This window comes from Quercus suber, unplaced genomic scaffold, assembly GCF_002906115.3.
Source record: "Quercus suber isolate HL8 unplaced genomic scaffold, Cork oak 2.0 scaffold_346, whole genome shotgun sequence".
Taxonomy (NCBI): Eukaryota; Viridiplantae; Streptophyta; class Magnoliopsida; order Fagales; family Fagaceae; genus Quercus; species Quercus suber.
In genome coordinates, this window is record NW_027069798.1 from 8,901 (window position 1) to 23,726 (window position 14,826).

Below are 14,826 nucleotides of genomic sequence, written 5' to 3' on the forward strand. Positions count from 1 at the left end.
TAAGATTATCTAAAACTCAACAACTCATTTCCTTTTTCATTGAAAAATTATCTATTTTGATTGATTTTTTTTAATGAAAACTAGCCATATACAATTCCTTTTGTTTATCACTTAAAAATACAATAGAAAAAAAAAATCAGCTAGTCCTATAATTCTTCAGTCTTCTTCTTTTTCATGAACAAACTTATCAAACAACTTCCACTCGATTTCTTAATTTTTACTTTTGGAAAGTAATAAACTTCATAGTTCCTTCCANCTTTGTTATTTTCGTATTCCAAAAAAATCATATTTTTAAATGGGAATGACTAGCTAGCCTCTATCAAAATTAAACCTCATACAACATATTTCTTAAATTTATTCATATTGCGCATTATTCCAAAGAGTATCTATCTATTCATCAAGCAGATTGATATATCCTATATAAAAATAGCTCCATCAATATTTTCAAATCTTTTGCACAAAATCATTTGGGTTCATATTAATTTTTCTATGAGAAGCTTGAAAACTATGATAATATAATGGATAAATAATTGGACTGCATTTGGGCAAATTTCAATTTTCTTTCTCAAAAAATAATAAAAATGTATTTTAAATTAATATTAAAAATGTTGTGTACTAATTTTCCATTTGCTTAAATGTAAGTTTCCAAAATTATCTTATTTCATAACTAAAATTCATTGTTTTAAATTTGTAATTAAAGTGTATTTTAAAATTTTAATTGTGAATTTTGCTTATTATTATTTTTCTTTTTTCAATGGGTTATGGAGAGATTTGCCATGACAAGTGTTTTGGTACTTGATAAATTTTGCATTTTTATTCTAAATTTTATCAGTTATTTTTTTTTATTAACCATAATTAAACTTTTGTAAAATGATTCTTATAAAAATTTAGAATATTTTATTACGAATATAAACAAGGGGGTGTTAATTTTTTCAAACCTCAAGGGAGGTGAGTATTTTTTCCCTTAATGTTTGGAGTTGAGTGTCATTGCCCCAAACCTTAAAGGAGGGGAGTGTACCTACCCCTAATTTATTTTAAATGTGTCATTTATGTTTATAAAGGTATCACAAGGCCTAATCATCATGATTCCACAGTTGTCTTCTTTTTATTCTTTTTTCTTTTTTTGAATTATAGATAAACTTCAAACCATTTAGACTGAGGCTTAGATTTTTAAAAAAATTTGTTTAATAAATATCCAAGTAAACCTTTGTAGTAATGTAAATATTTTTGGTACACTTATGAAAGAGATGCTGGTAAAAATGTTTTGGATCTTGCTACAGTTAAATTCTTATGAACTAAGAGATTCTCATACAGTTGCACCACGGACCAAATTGTTGTTCGTCTATCGTCAGTGTTCCTCTGCTACTAAGCCATAATACATTTAGTCATCTTAACATGATCGAGACAAAGAATATAACTAGGTACCAATTTGCCTCTGTATTGTTGAATGTTTTCAAATGTATCTCCACCCATCATTGTAGTACGATTTTTATTCAGAAATTTTGGAACAAGCCAAAAATTTTGAGATGCCTTCAACATAAACTACCTAAAACATGAATTGGTTCAATTGAAAGAAGCAGAAAAAACCTGAATGGGTTTATTTATAGTACATTAAAAAAAAAAAAAATTCATTAGTACATGAATTGATTTATATAGTATTAAGAAAACACTCAGTACATGAATTGGTTTAAATATACTTCCACATTTTGGACTTTTTCTGGTGGGGACTAATTACTGGGATGTAAGAGGTATTAGGCCTTGTCTAAAGTTCTGTAATGTTTTGCTATTTGCAAATTTATAGTCATACCTGCATATTGCTTATTCCTATCACGTGGAAGTGTTGGTGTTGATAAGTAAAGATTCTTGGAACTGAAAGACATCTATTTCCTATGTATGTAATTATGTTTCCGCTCTTCAATGGTTTAATTTCCTTTTGTGGATTTTTGTTGACATTCTTAAAGATAAAACAGTAGGAAAATTGTCTACATTGTAATTCCTATGAAGAACATTTATCTACTCCAAAATGACAGCTAGGAATTTTAGTTTTTCAAAGATAAATGGAACATTAAACATGTGGAAATTATAATAAACCCTTGATTCTATCAGAGTGAGACTTCATTTATCATATTAAGTAATATCCTTTGCTGCAATGTCGTTAAATTCTTAAGATAGTTTGAAATGGATGAATCTACTTGATTTTGGAATTTAAAGAAACCAATTTATGTAAAGACCAACCATGCAAAGATGAGATTAGAAGTTGCTCTGCCCATTAAATTTGTCTCTCATCCAATTTGGCTTGGCCAATCATTTCTATTTGTGTTGTTTGTGTCACACCCAAATGACACTGACCTTTCAATTGGAGAGAGAGAGGCGTGCAACTTGTGGCATTTGTTTGCCATTGATCTTATTATGCTTTATCTGCAACTGCTTGTTAAACGCAGTGGCAAGTAATGCTTTATCTGCAATTGCTTGTTTACTGTGGAAGTCAGTTTTTAATTACTTGAGTTAATCTTCCTTCTCTTTTTTCCCCTTAGCTGGGTAGTTATTGTACATGCTTAGGAATGTTTTGATGTAAGCTTTCTTGGGAAGTGTAGAACAAGTTTAGCAAAGTTGTGTGTGTTTTTATTCTTTAAAACAAAAACCAAAACCAAAACCAGAGCCAAAACAAAACTCTGATTCTCACCCAAATAGGAGCACGGCCCGGTCAATGGAGCTTTGCTTTTGATTTTGACTGGTTGCATCTTTTCAATTTTTAATTCCATCAAGGTGAAAGATTCTCTATGCAACTGATATGTATTTTGTTTAAGATCTTAAGTGAAAGAAATAAGAAATTTAACGTTTCTTTAGTCCCTTTTATCTTTCCTAATTGCCCTCTTTATTAACTGACTGTTCTGAGAGCATTTGTAATGATGTCGTTATATTGCTAAAAACCTTTTTTTTTTTTTTTGGTCATATTATTTTTTAAGCTGTTTTTGGCTGTAAAATTTGAGTTCCAGGGGAAACAGGAAATGGTATTGAACAAATGCTATCACTTCCTAATCCAAAATCAGGAATGTGCAACAAGATTCATTAAATCTTCTCTCTTTCCCTGCTCTTATTATCAGTTTTTTTAGTTAACTAATTTTTAGCATATTCTAGTCCCTTTTTGTATTAGCTATTGTTGATATGCATTATGGGTTTTGTTTTTTTTTTTTTTTTTGGTTTCTAGTTTCTAATCACCTTGAAACTTCTAATGACTGTAATTGATTTGGATTCTTTTTGTTTGTCTTTCCAGTAATTCAAACTATAAAAAACCTTTTTTTTTTGGCCCATACAGATGGTCGCCAATATGCTGCAACTCCAGTTGATCCTGATTTTATTTTTCTGCCCATTTTTTAGGAAGCTAGAATGAAGGTACAATTAAAATTAATGGTGGTTTAGAACAGAAATAAAATCCCTTTCTGAAAACTGGAGTAAGAGTTTAGTTTTTGTTACCTCACTGCTTTAACTATTAATACTCCCTGTTTCCTAGTGAAAGATTTTGTCCTTAGATTTGTTCCTAGCTATGAGGTCTATATGTGTTTATCTTTTCCTAGTTGTGATTTGTCACTGTGTATTATCTTTTAGGTTTTGCTATCAAATGCCAACATTTTTTGTTTTAATTAGTTTGTTTTTCTTTAGACCTTACTGGCAGCAATATTCCTTTGAAATCAATGCAAAGGGAGATGAACCAATGAAATTCAGACAATTGGATGAGATATTCTTCATTAGCAAATATCCTGGAAATTCTAATCAGATTCCAAATGCTGTCGATTATACATCACTCATCAGTAACTTTTTCAAATGTGGCAGGAAGGAGGATTAAGGGGTTTCAACCCCTTACCTCTCTTAAAAACTTGCATATTTTTGGCTGCAATAATCTTGACTGCTTACTAGAAGACGTTCTGCCTACCTCTCTTTGTGAGCTAGATATTGATTCAAGATTGCCCACATCCCCAGAATATCCATACGTTGATTGAGCTATGAGTTGAAGAACGCTTCTGCCCAAGTACTAATTCTCATTTTCGTTAATTCCCATCAAGCTACACTGAAAAGTTTTGTGCGTGATTACCAAAAATTTCTTTTCAAAGAAACGTTTTTTTAATGGTCATTTGAAATTTCTTCTGGAGATTAATTCCTCTATTCATTAAGCATGATAATCCCTATCAAAATAACTTATATCAATACTTTAAATCTTAGTGTTGCTTCTTTACCTTCTAACAGCCGCTAAATCACACTAATCAAGTGTGGAGAGGGACTTACATAGGCTTGCTCTTTGGAATTGGTGGTAGATGGAAAGATGTGACATCCCCTCCGAAGGATAGGTTGCTGCATTTGTTTCTTTTTTTCTTCCTAACTTGAAAGAGCTCAAAAGGTTCAGCCAGAATATGACTGCTCTTGCTGTCCTCACCTGTTGGGGCTACCATTACTACCAAGAATTTTAAATGCCCTATTGTGTGACAATGGTGCCAGAGGCAAGGGGGGAATCTGGCCCAAATATTGCTGAGATTCTTGTTCCATGACAGATCGAGTCCAGAGATGCCCTGTGATTTTTCTTATTTTACTAAAGTGAGGGTAGGGGGTGATATATTGTATGATTTCTTATTTTCAACTTAGGAATGAATAATTTTACATTTCATATGCTTAGTTTAAATTCAATTAACATAATCAGATGCAGCAAACATTGCCTGCGGGTGGATGAGGGCTTCTAAGAATCAAACACACTGCTTGCGGATGGATATGGGCTCATTAGACTCTTCAAGATTTTGGAAATGGTGGTGGACGTGAAGATTTGAAGTCCTTGCCAGAGGACATGTTGCTACTTTTGTTTTTCCTCTTCCTAACTACAATCAGCTCACAGGCTCAGCAAGTCACTCCTCTTGCCAAGGTTGCTTTCAGTCACGGTAGGAATTGTCCAACTATATATTTATTGAATTAATTTGTTGTCTTTTCACTTGTATGTCCTTCAACCTTCATAGATGAAATGATGCCAACTAAAAAAGTAAAATTATTGGTGCAAAGGTTGCTCACATGCTTGCATACATATGGATGATGAAGTTATTACATGAGCTAAAATCACAATGTGACCCATGCCCCTATTTTATAGTCAGATAATATGTCATTAGTTCGATTACATTTATATTTATTTGTACGTTTATTTTTTGATAAATATATCTGAAAATATTTTTCACTTAATAAAGGATTGGCGATGAATGGTGCCACAATGACTTTCTGCCTTGAGCTCATGTACATGTTATCCAATGAGATGGGCTGCCTACCTCTGTTTCTTCACTGAGGATTGATGAGTAGTGTCCATTGTTGAAGGAACAGTACCGCGATGAGAAGAGGGGAAAAGAATGGAGAAAGATTGCTCACTTCCCCATCATATTAATCGATGATGATCATATAAAACCGAAAGTGTAGACCAAGTCCTCATCACTTGCAGCAACATAATATTATAGTTTGGTACATACTTCTTATTTTTTTATTTTTTTGAGAAGATAGCTTGGTACATACTTCTTGTTGTACATAAACCAGTAAATTGTCATATTGATTTGGTACCACAACTCAAAAGTGCTTCAAGAAGCAGTAAAAAATGTCTTTTGAGAGAGAATTTCTCTCTCACAATAATCTATTCATTTATGAAATAACAAGAAGATTATTGTGCATTACAAAAAAAAAAAAAAAATTATATTTCCCTGGTTTTAATTATTTAATTATTCATTTATCCCTTTCATTTTTAGTCAGGCCAATATTTTTTCTTAACTCATTTCTTGCCCTCCATTTCTTTTAGATTCACTAGAATGTTCCCTGGCGTTGAATTATTTTCTTTTGTTCTTAGTATTCAAGTCAACTAATCAATCAAAAATTCAAGTATCACAATATAACCCAAAAAATAATTAGTTCAGCTTTCATCTTCCCTATTCACTGGAAAAGCTATGGAATGACGTAACATGGGACAGCTAGATACTGATTAAATGATTTAATGCATCTATTGCTTTATTATTTATTTGATATAATTTTTTAGTGGACGATAAAACCATGATTGTTATTTATTCTCTTTTTCTTTTGCAGAAATAACATTTTATTGATCAGATCCAGGAAGAGGCATTAATGTGGTCCATTGCAGAATAAGCTTCTTCATTATTTAGGGATGAAACAATGATTGTTGCAGACAAAGTATAGACAAGTATTTAACATGGCACCCATACAGATTGACAGCCTTCACAAAATATAGTTTAGGTGAAACTTTTTAACTTGGCACCCTGGGAATTTCAAATGATTAATAGTATGTTCTAACTTTAATTTTTCGCTACTATTGAATTAAGCATTTGCCTGGCTATCGATAATCCTTGGTTTTTTTTATTTTATTTTATTTTATTTTTATGTGTGTGTGTGAATGTTATGGATTTATCAACTCACTACTAGCAATTTCTGTTCAACTTTTAACATGTCCATGGGATTGGCATAAGGACATAGGGATGGCTATATTTCTGGGAGCGAAATGGATACAAGTTATGCCTTGTAATGAAAGACAGTTTTGAATCTGCTTTGATTGTTATTATTTTCTTTACTTTTCTTTCTTAATTTATTTTCAAGGGGTACTACACTATTCTACATGTTTTTCAAACAACAATATGCTGTAAATAGCCATATGAAATTTTAGTTTGTGATTTTGAAAATTATTACCTTGCTTTTAAATTCCAGGGGAATTGCAGCCAACCTATGTATCCAACCTCCCTCCACACAGACCACACCCAATACTTCCTATAAGTATTTTAACCTCATCTTCCCATCAATATTTTTGCAAGTAGCTGCACCGCCTCATTCTTCTTTCAATATTTCTACACAGAAGTTTCCTAAGCGTTTGTATTTGCTAAAGTTGTAGGTTGGCCCTAAGGGCTTGTGTTTACCTTTTTTCCAGATAAGACTCCTAATAGCATTGGCAAGAATGACCACAGGTGGTCCTCATTTTTAGCACTGAAATTTGATTAAAAGAACATGTCCTTCAAGCCAATCAAGTATGAATCATGATCTTGAAATGTCTACAACTTGATTATTTTCTGTGTGAAATATCAAGTGACTTTTCTGCAATTTACTGTTGTTCCTTTTGCACATAGTGTTCATTTCCATTTATATTTTGTAGGACTTCTTTTTTGCTTGGTGAGAGAAGTGAGGTTAGGAAATACATGAGAAAAAGTATTGTTAAAGGAGTATTAACAGTGGCAACACTCCAAAGCTTACCAGGTACTCCATCTATCCCTACATCACTGCACTTCCAAGTTTCATACATTTTATTTTTTCCAGAACTATATCTATATCTATATATTACTAAAAGTTAAAGCATAGTATTTATTAATGTTGAACTCCTGTTGTGCCACCTCATTGCCACATCATTTGCTACATAATTTTTATTCTTTTTTTTACAAAAAATAATATAAATAAATTATTAACTTTACATATTCATCTTTGTTGGTTTTAACATCTATATATATATATATGTGTGTGTGTGTGTGTGTGTATGTATATATATATCCTTTAATTTCCAATTTTCCTATAATTTTTTTTTTGACATTCACCTTTTTTTTTCAATTATAAATTATTTACACTTTCTTCAATCTTTCTTTTTCTCTTATCTTTTCATTTCCACTACCCTCTACTTTAATATCACTATTCATTTTTCCCTTCATCTTCCTTTATTTGTCTTTCTTATTTACTCTCTCTTACTATAAATTTGTATTCTCTCTTCCATCTTTCAAGTTATCTCTCACAAAAAAGTTATCTCTCTTTCTCTCTCTCTCTCTCTCTTAATGTTTTGGTGGATTTTTATTTTTATTGCATCTTGCTTTAGGTTGATAAATTTTTGTGTTTTTTAGAACTTTAATTTAGGTTGATAGATTTAGTTTTGTGTTTTAAGTTATTATTATTATTTTTTCTCTTTGATCGTAAATTTTATCCAATTAGTTATAAAAAATTAAAGATAGTAGATAAAAATATAAAGTATTCCATTACATAGCATAATTTGATAATTTAGTGTTTATTGTTATATCTTTTAATTTTTTTTTTTTTCTTCTCATTTTATTTTATTCAATAATCAAATTCACCACATCCTCCTTATCATTAAATTATTGATACTCTCTCTCTCTCTCTCTCTCTCTCTCTCTCTCTCTTTGTTTTAAAAAAAAAAATGTAATATTTTACTTAAATTCAAATAAAAGAAAATTGTCTCATCATTTTTTTTTTTTAACATTACACTTTCTCCAACTTTCTCATTCCCTTTACCTTTTCATCTCCCTAAACATTCTACCTTGATATCATCTTCCTCTTTCCTTTTATCTTTCTTTATTTTGTTTCTTTTTATTATCATTCTCTTGTATAAATTTGTCATTCATTTTTCTATTCTTTACATAATTTTCTCTCACAAAAAATGGGTTATTTCCCACTCTTTCTCCCTCAATTTTTTGTGGATTTTATTTTTATTTTTCTTCATCTCTATTTTAGCTTGAAAAGTGTTGTATTTCTAGAATTCTATTTTGGTTGATGAAATTTAGTTTTGTGTTTTAATTTTTAATTTTTTTTTTATCACTTTGATTGTTAAATGTTATCATATTGCATTATAAAGAATAAAGATAGTATATAAGAATATACTATTATTATATTACATAAAATGATTTGGATAAGTTAGTGTTTACTGTTATATATTTTATTTTTACTTTTTTTTCTCACATAGTTTTATTCAACATTTAAATTCAGCCACATCCCCCATATATATCATTAAATTATTTATATTTTCTCTCCTTTTTAATTTTAAAAAATTAAAATATAATATTTTTCCTAAATTAAATAAATAAAATTGTCCTTATTAAGCGAAGTAATACTAGGAAACACTCATTCTCACACCCAATGCATCAAAGGAAAAATGAAATACAAAACAAATCAAGTTAGAAACGCTAAATTTAAAAAAATAAAAAAACTAATAATGCATATTTAATGTCATAGAATCATCATCAAATTTTGGATAACGATAGGTTGCCAGTGGAGAGAGAGAGAGAGAGAGAGAGAGAGAGAGAGAGATGGTAAAGGAAAAAAATACAAAGTGATAAAGAGTAGATAAAGAAAAAAAAATCAAGTGTCAATTAGTAAGCGTTGATTGGAAAACAAAGTGGTTGTAAGGATAAGTAAAAATAAAAATAGAGATTATCGTGTGGAGAACATTAAAAATTTTACAGTGTAGTAAAATAAACCATTAAATTTACTTAAAAAATTAAATCAATAATTAAATAAAATTATAGCACTAAATTTAAATTTAAAATTAATCAAACTCTAACTATGGAAACCATATTAATCATAACCAAAAAAAAAAAAAATGTTCTCTGGTAGTAGTAGAAATTACATAAGAAATAAAGTTAGAAAATTTTAAAATTTCTTTTTTGACCTTTCATTTAACTTTATTTATTATATATATATATATATATATATATATATATAATTTTCATACACTATTACTTTTGAAAATCTAATGAACAATGCTACCTCTCATTTAATGTCTTTGTTATGCAAATCATCAATTAGTAAATATATGATAATGGTAAGAAGCATTGAAAATGAGACCACTACAAAAATATAAAATTAATTAGTCACTATAATTATGGAGTAGTGGTCTATAATTTTACGCATCCAAAGAAATGGAATATATAGAGTTTTCTTAAAGGTGTGTGTAAAGATTCACATTATATATTGTGGGGTTAGGATTGTGACCCAAGCCCAAAACAATAAATTTGTAGAGCGTGGATGATAGAGCTAGGTTGATTATGGAATTAACAATAGTTGATTACAACCTCCAAGTATAAACCAGCATAAATATATACATAAAGACGAAATAAATTGAAGTCTGAAGAGGTATATGATAAATTGAATAGTGATTATAGTTTTTAGAGCTACAGTAAAGCCTTTCTTTTTCCTCTATCGTCTTTTCTCCCTCTTTTCTTTTTTCTTTTATCAGGAGTCCTTCTTCTTTATATAGCATCCTTCCCCATCGTCCACTTGTTCTTCATCTGTGTACCTACTTGAGTATATGTCACATCATGTATCTTCTTTAGCTCTTTATGAGTGGCGGTAGCTAAAGTTACACTGTTCAGGAGTCTTCTCTACATAAATGCGGCCAGAAAAGTTGCTGCAGTGTATTTAATACGGTGGTAGCAGCTTTTCCTTTAGATATTTCTTCGTTCTTATCGTCTCCAAACATACCCAGAACTTATCTTTATCATTGGGGCTGTTAGGAAGATCATTCGGACCTTTCACACATTTGATTGATCAAGACTATTCGTATCTGAGGAGTAAGACCTCTTCGGACCAATGGTGACCTCTTTGGATTGTACTCCTCCTTCGTTTCCAGGTATCTTTCTTCTAGATGGACTCCATCTCAACCGGTTCCTTTTCTTCGGACACACAGTAATCTTCAAATAGAACCCTAGGCCCACTACGTAAGGTTGGGCTTCCCCCCTCCCCCCCCCCACCCCCACACACACATATATATATATATATGTGTGTGTGTGTGTGTGTGTGTGTGTGTGTGTGTTAAAGGGGAAAAAAAAAAAGAATATTTAAGGTTTATAACTTAAAAACTAATGAAAAACCAATGGTTAATAACTAAAATTATAGAATTAATAATATTTAATGAGATCATCCTAAAAAAATTATCACGCACAACATGCGGATATGCGACTAGTTTAATTAAATAGTTAAGGCTAGGTAGGAGTTTCACAAACTCTCGACTACATGTTGAAACTTTAGAGCAGGATTGCTCCGATCCAGATCTTGAACTATTATTATTATTGTTTTTTTGAGGGGTGGGGGGGTGTTATGATGGAAGGGGTGGGAGTTGTTATGAACCAAAGGGGTTGTGCATTTATAATATCTTTGGTAGATACTGATAAAAGTTCTCTCAACAAATTTGGGGCTTTTGACTATGATCTTCATAATTACCATAATTTATTGCTAATTATCATTTATCACAATAATGTGAAAATTGAGAATCTTCTTAGAATGTTGCTTATGTAGGGCTTTGTCGCCATGATCTATTTAATATAGTTTAAGTTTTGCCACTGACATGGTGATTCAAAGGGAGTAGTCGGAGAATAAATTAGCTGATACTCTAATAGAGATAAATCTAACTTGGAGCTACATGACCAAAACATACATATTTTGTCATTTTGAATTGAATATTTCATAGATCTACTCCATTGTATTCTCATTATTTTCACCTATAGCCACTGACGTCAATGTTTATTGTTGTTATGTTGCAGAACTCTGGCTAGATTCTGATGCAAGTTTCCTCAACAAATTGGGGCTTTGGACAATGATCTTATTGTTAGTTACTCCAACTATTTTTTTTTTCAACAATGAGAATCATGAACCCATATCTATAACTTAAGGGAACTTTAGCTAAAATAGCTTAAAATCTTGAGTACAAATCTTTGTCCCATTCTTTCTGCTCCACTATATACTCTACAAATAAGAATATGCCACATGTCTATCTATTTTATTTAATGCTAAATTTATGCCTTATATTATTTCAATTTCCTAAATATGATGGGTTATTTATTTATTTATTTTAGGAATTGAAATAATAGAAGGCATAAATTTAGCATTAAATAAAATAGATGGACATGTGGCATGTTTTTATTTGTGGAGTATATAGTGGAGCAGGAAGAGATTTCCTAAATATGATGGGTTATTTATTTATTTATTTTAGAAAATTGAAATAATAAAATGCATAAATTTAGCATTAAATAAAATAGATGGACATATGACATGTTTTATTTGTGGAGTATATAGTGGAGTAGGAAGAGTGGGATAGAAGATTTGGACTCTAAAATCTTAGCCTCTATATTGAAAAACAAATATATTTTTTATTTACTCATAGCATACGAAACATTAATAGAAACTTCTATGGAAGAAATTGGATTTGCTAGCTAAGTTACTAATGTCAGCCTCTTAGTATCTTAAAACATCCAGATTTGATCTCAGCAAGACTCATTATTGACATGGTTTGATCCGAATGCTCAATGTGAATACCATATGCAAGGAAAGGGACATTGGACTTATGATTGCTATTACCTTAAACATAAGATTTAGGACCTCATTGACCAGGACCTCTGGAGTCCGTATGCTAGTCTTATCAGTCGTCTAGAAAGAGGGGATGCATAAAGTTGCTGCAAGACCACTTACACAGTACCAGAGACAATGACATGGTTGATGTTGAGAGCTATGGCTAGCTAGCCCTATCTCCATTACCTTTTACCATTCACAAAACTGTAGGCTTGCTACATCAAATGAATGTTATAGTCAGGTATATATTCTACACAATCCAATAGAGTATGCTTTGATTTAACAATTGCTTCACATTTCTTTAATTCTTGGATTCTTCTTATTATTTGTGGATGCTTCGACTGGTTTTGCAGACCCACTACATGCAAGGAGTATGTCGCTGTTACACAACCAAGTTGTTTATCAAATACAAAATTTCATTTTACAGCCAGGTACATGCCAAAAAGACATGGATCAGCATTAGTTCTCTTTTTTGTTGGTACTCGTTAAACATATTCCTGACCATCACCTATCCTTTTAATTCTCTGTACAACACATTGTCAAGGCCAAGATCACAATCCATTCTGAATGGATTTTGGAATTAAATGGCATTAGCTCATATACTTTAAACCATTGAGCTGATTGTCATTATAATAGAACTAGAGAAGAATTGTACGTCCTTTGTTCCTAGAAAAATTTACTAGCCATTTTTGGAATATTATGCTTCATTGGATCTAATCCTCTCTTGTTGATTAAAATAATGTTTTTATTTAAAAATCCATCATCCAGGGTGTATTTATAACAAGCAAAAACTGATGCATTCCATTTTGCAATATAGGGAACGAAAATTGTATATTTCATATGCCTAGTTTTAAATCTAGTTTTCATCACCAGATGCAACAATCTCACTGTGATGGGCTTGCAAAGACTTTATTTGACATTTTGAAATTGGTGGCAGATGTGAAGATGAGAAGTCATCTCCTGAGGACTGAGTGCTTTTTTTTGGTTTTCCACTTCCACTCCAGATGGCTCAAAAGACATAGCACTCTTAATGTCCTTGCTGTCCTCACTAGCAGAAGCTTCCCAATTCCGTTTTGTACATCAAGAACTTTGTATTGTCCAATGCCGATGCCATGGTGCCTGAAATAGAGAAAGATGGAAAATTTGGCTACTAGCACAAAAATGCTTAAGTCTTGTTCCTTGAAGGATCAAAGTCAATGCTAAGGCTCTCCCATATCAGTACCAGACTAATAGGTTTTCCCCCAACAAGAAGGTGCTTTGTAGTTGTCAGCTTTGTTCAATTAATTATGTTTCTTGGTATAAGATTTTGACTTCCAATCAATGATTATTTTTAAAATATTTGCAAACTCTTTCACAGGTTTTAGACACAAAATGTGGAACGTATTTGTGGCTTCTAACAACAGTATACCAGGCAATTACTCCATATGATCCAATTTACTCGCCTGGTTTGATATGGCTTCTTCCAAAAATATCCCTTGATGCTATCATGCATTCAACTTATTTCTAGTGCTAATTAAGTTCCATATGTTATGGTATCTATATTGAGCTCATCTATGATGATTGGCAGTTGTCTTGTCAGTTAGCTTCGAAGGCTTCCTTTAGTTTTTAATAAAGCATAGGAATGCCTAATGTTTCCTTTGAAATTAATTCCAGTTCAAGATTTAAAAATACTAAGCGATTTGAAGGCATAGCTATAGAGAAGTGCCAATTTGCTTAGTGAATTGAATTTCAATACTACGTGTTTTAGAGCTCATAATGAGATCAAGGTGAAAATGGCAAAATACCCCTTTCGTGCAAACTTTTCTGCAAAATGCCTCTATTCTAAAACTATTCAGGGAAATGCCCCTATTCTGAAACTATTTAGGGAAATGCCATTGTTTGAAAATCGAGTTCCAATGAAAAACTCGATTCGCCCAAAATCGAGTTACTTGAAAAAATTTACATGGAACATGTGTTCCATGTAAATTTTTTCAAGTAACTCGATTTTGGGCAAATCGAGTTTTTCATTGGCACTCGAGTTTTAGGAACTCAATTTTCAAAACAGGGGCATTTCCCTAAATAGTTTTAGAACAGGGACATTTTGATGAAAAGTTTGCGCGAAAGGGGCAAAGACCAATTTTCACCATGAGATCAAAGTACTTTATTTTACACAAATAGATACGACAATGTTGTTTGAGTTATTCAATTTATGCTGCAAGTGAGAGATATTTGGGTCTTTATTCTCAAATATAAGAACATTAAGTAGACTTTTTGAAGAACTTCAATTCTTTTGTTGTAAGAATTCCAAACTATTTTTTCCCCATCTTTTGATTTAGCCAAAGCTACTAATACTTGTCCCAATTGGAAAAGAGAAAAGGTTAACCTTTTAACGGGTCTTCAAGCAGTTTCTTTAATGACTATGGGGCCCCACTGATTTAACTAGAAGTCGCCCAAAAGCCCATATTGTATCACCCATTCTTACACTCAGCCAAGTTTTGGAACAGTTTAACCTATCACTATTTAATGATGATATATTGATTTGTTCGGGTGTGACTGTGACAAGGTATTAATTCCTTAAAGGCTAAAATATAAAAAGATATAACAATTCAAAAAATTAATATACAAATGGGCTCATAGTCACGACCCAATAAAGAAAAACAAAAATGGAAAACAAGTTCGTTCTATTCTAAAAAAATTAATACAATAACTTTAGCTTCA

The 14,826-nt window shown here is 31.4% G+C and overlaps 1 long non-coding RNA gene across 2 annotated transcripts; it reads left to right on the forward strand.

Annotated features, from left to right (window-relative positions):
• The first annotated feature begins 4,256 nt into the window (after positions 1 to 4,256).
• Positions 4,257 to 13,881, forward strand: LOC136061738 (uncharacterized). Of its 2 annotated transcripts, none has more exons than XR_010623586.1 (10): positions 4,257 to 4,593; positions 4,691 to 4,922; positions 5,220 to 5,484; positions 6,094 to 6,261; positions 7,166 to 7,266; positions 11,325 to 11,388; positions 12,037 to 12,370; positions 12,483 to 12,560; positions 13,067 to 13,381; positions 13,487 to 13,881. It is a non-coding gene; the product is annotated as an uncharacterized LOC136061738 (long non-coding RNA). The 2 variants fall into 2 exon arrangements; XR_010623587.1 differs by having other exon boundaries at positions 4,257 to 4,587.
• The last annotated feature ends 945 nt before the right edge of the window (positions 13,882 to 14,826 follow it).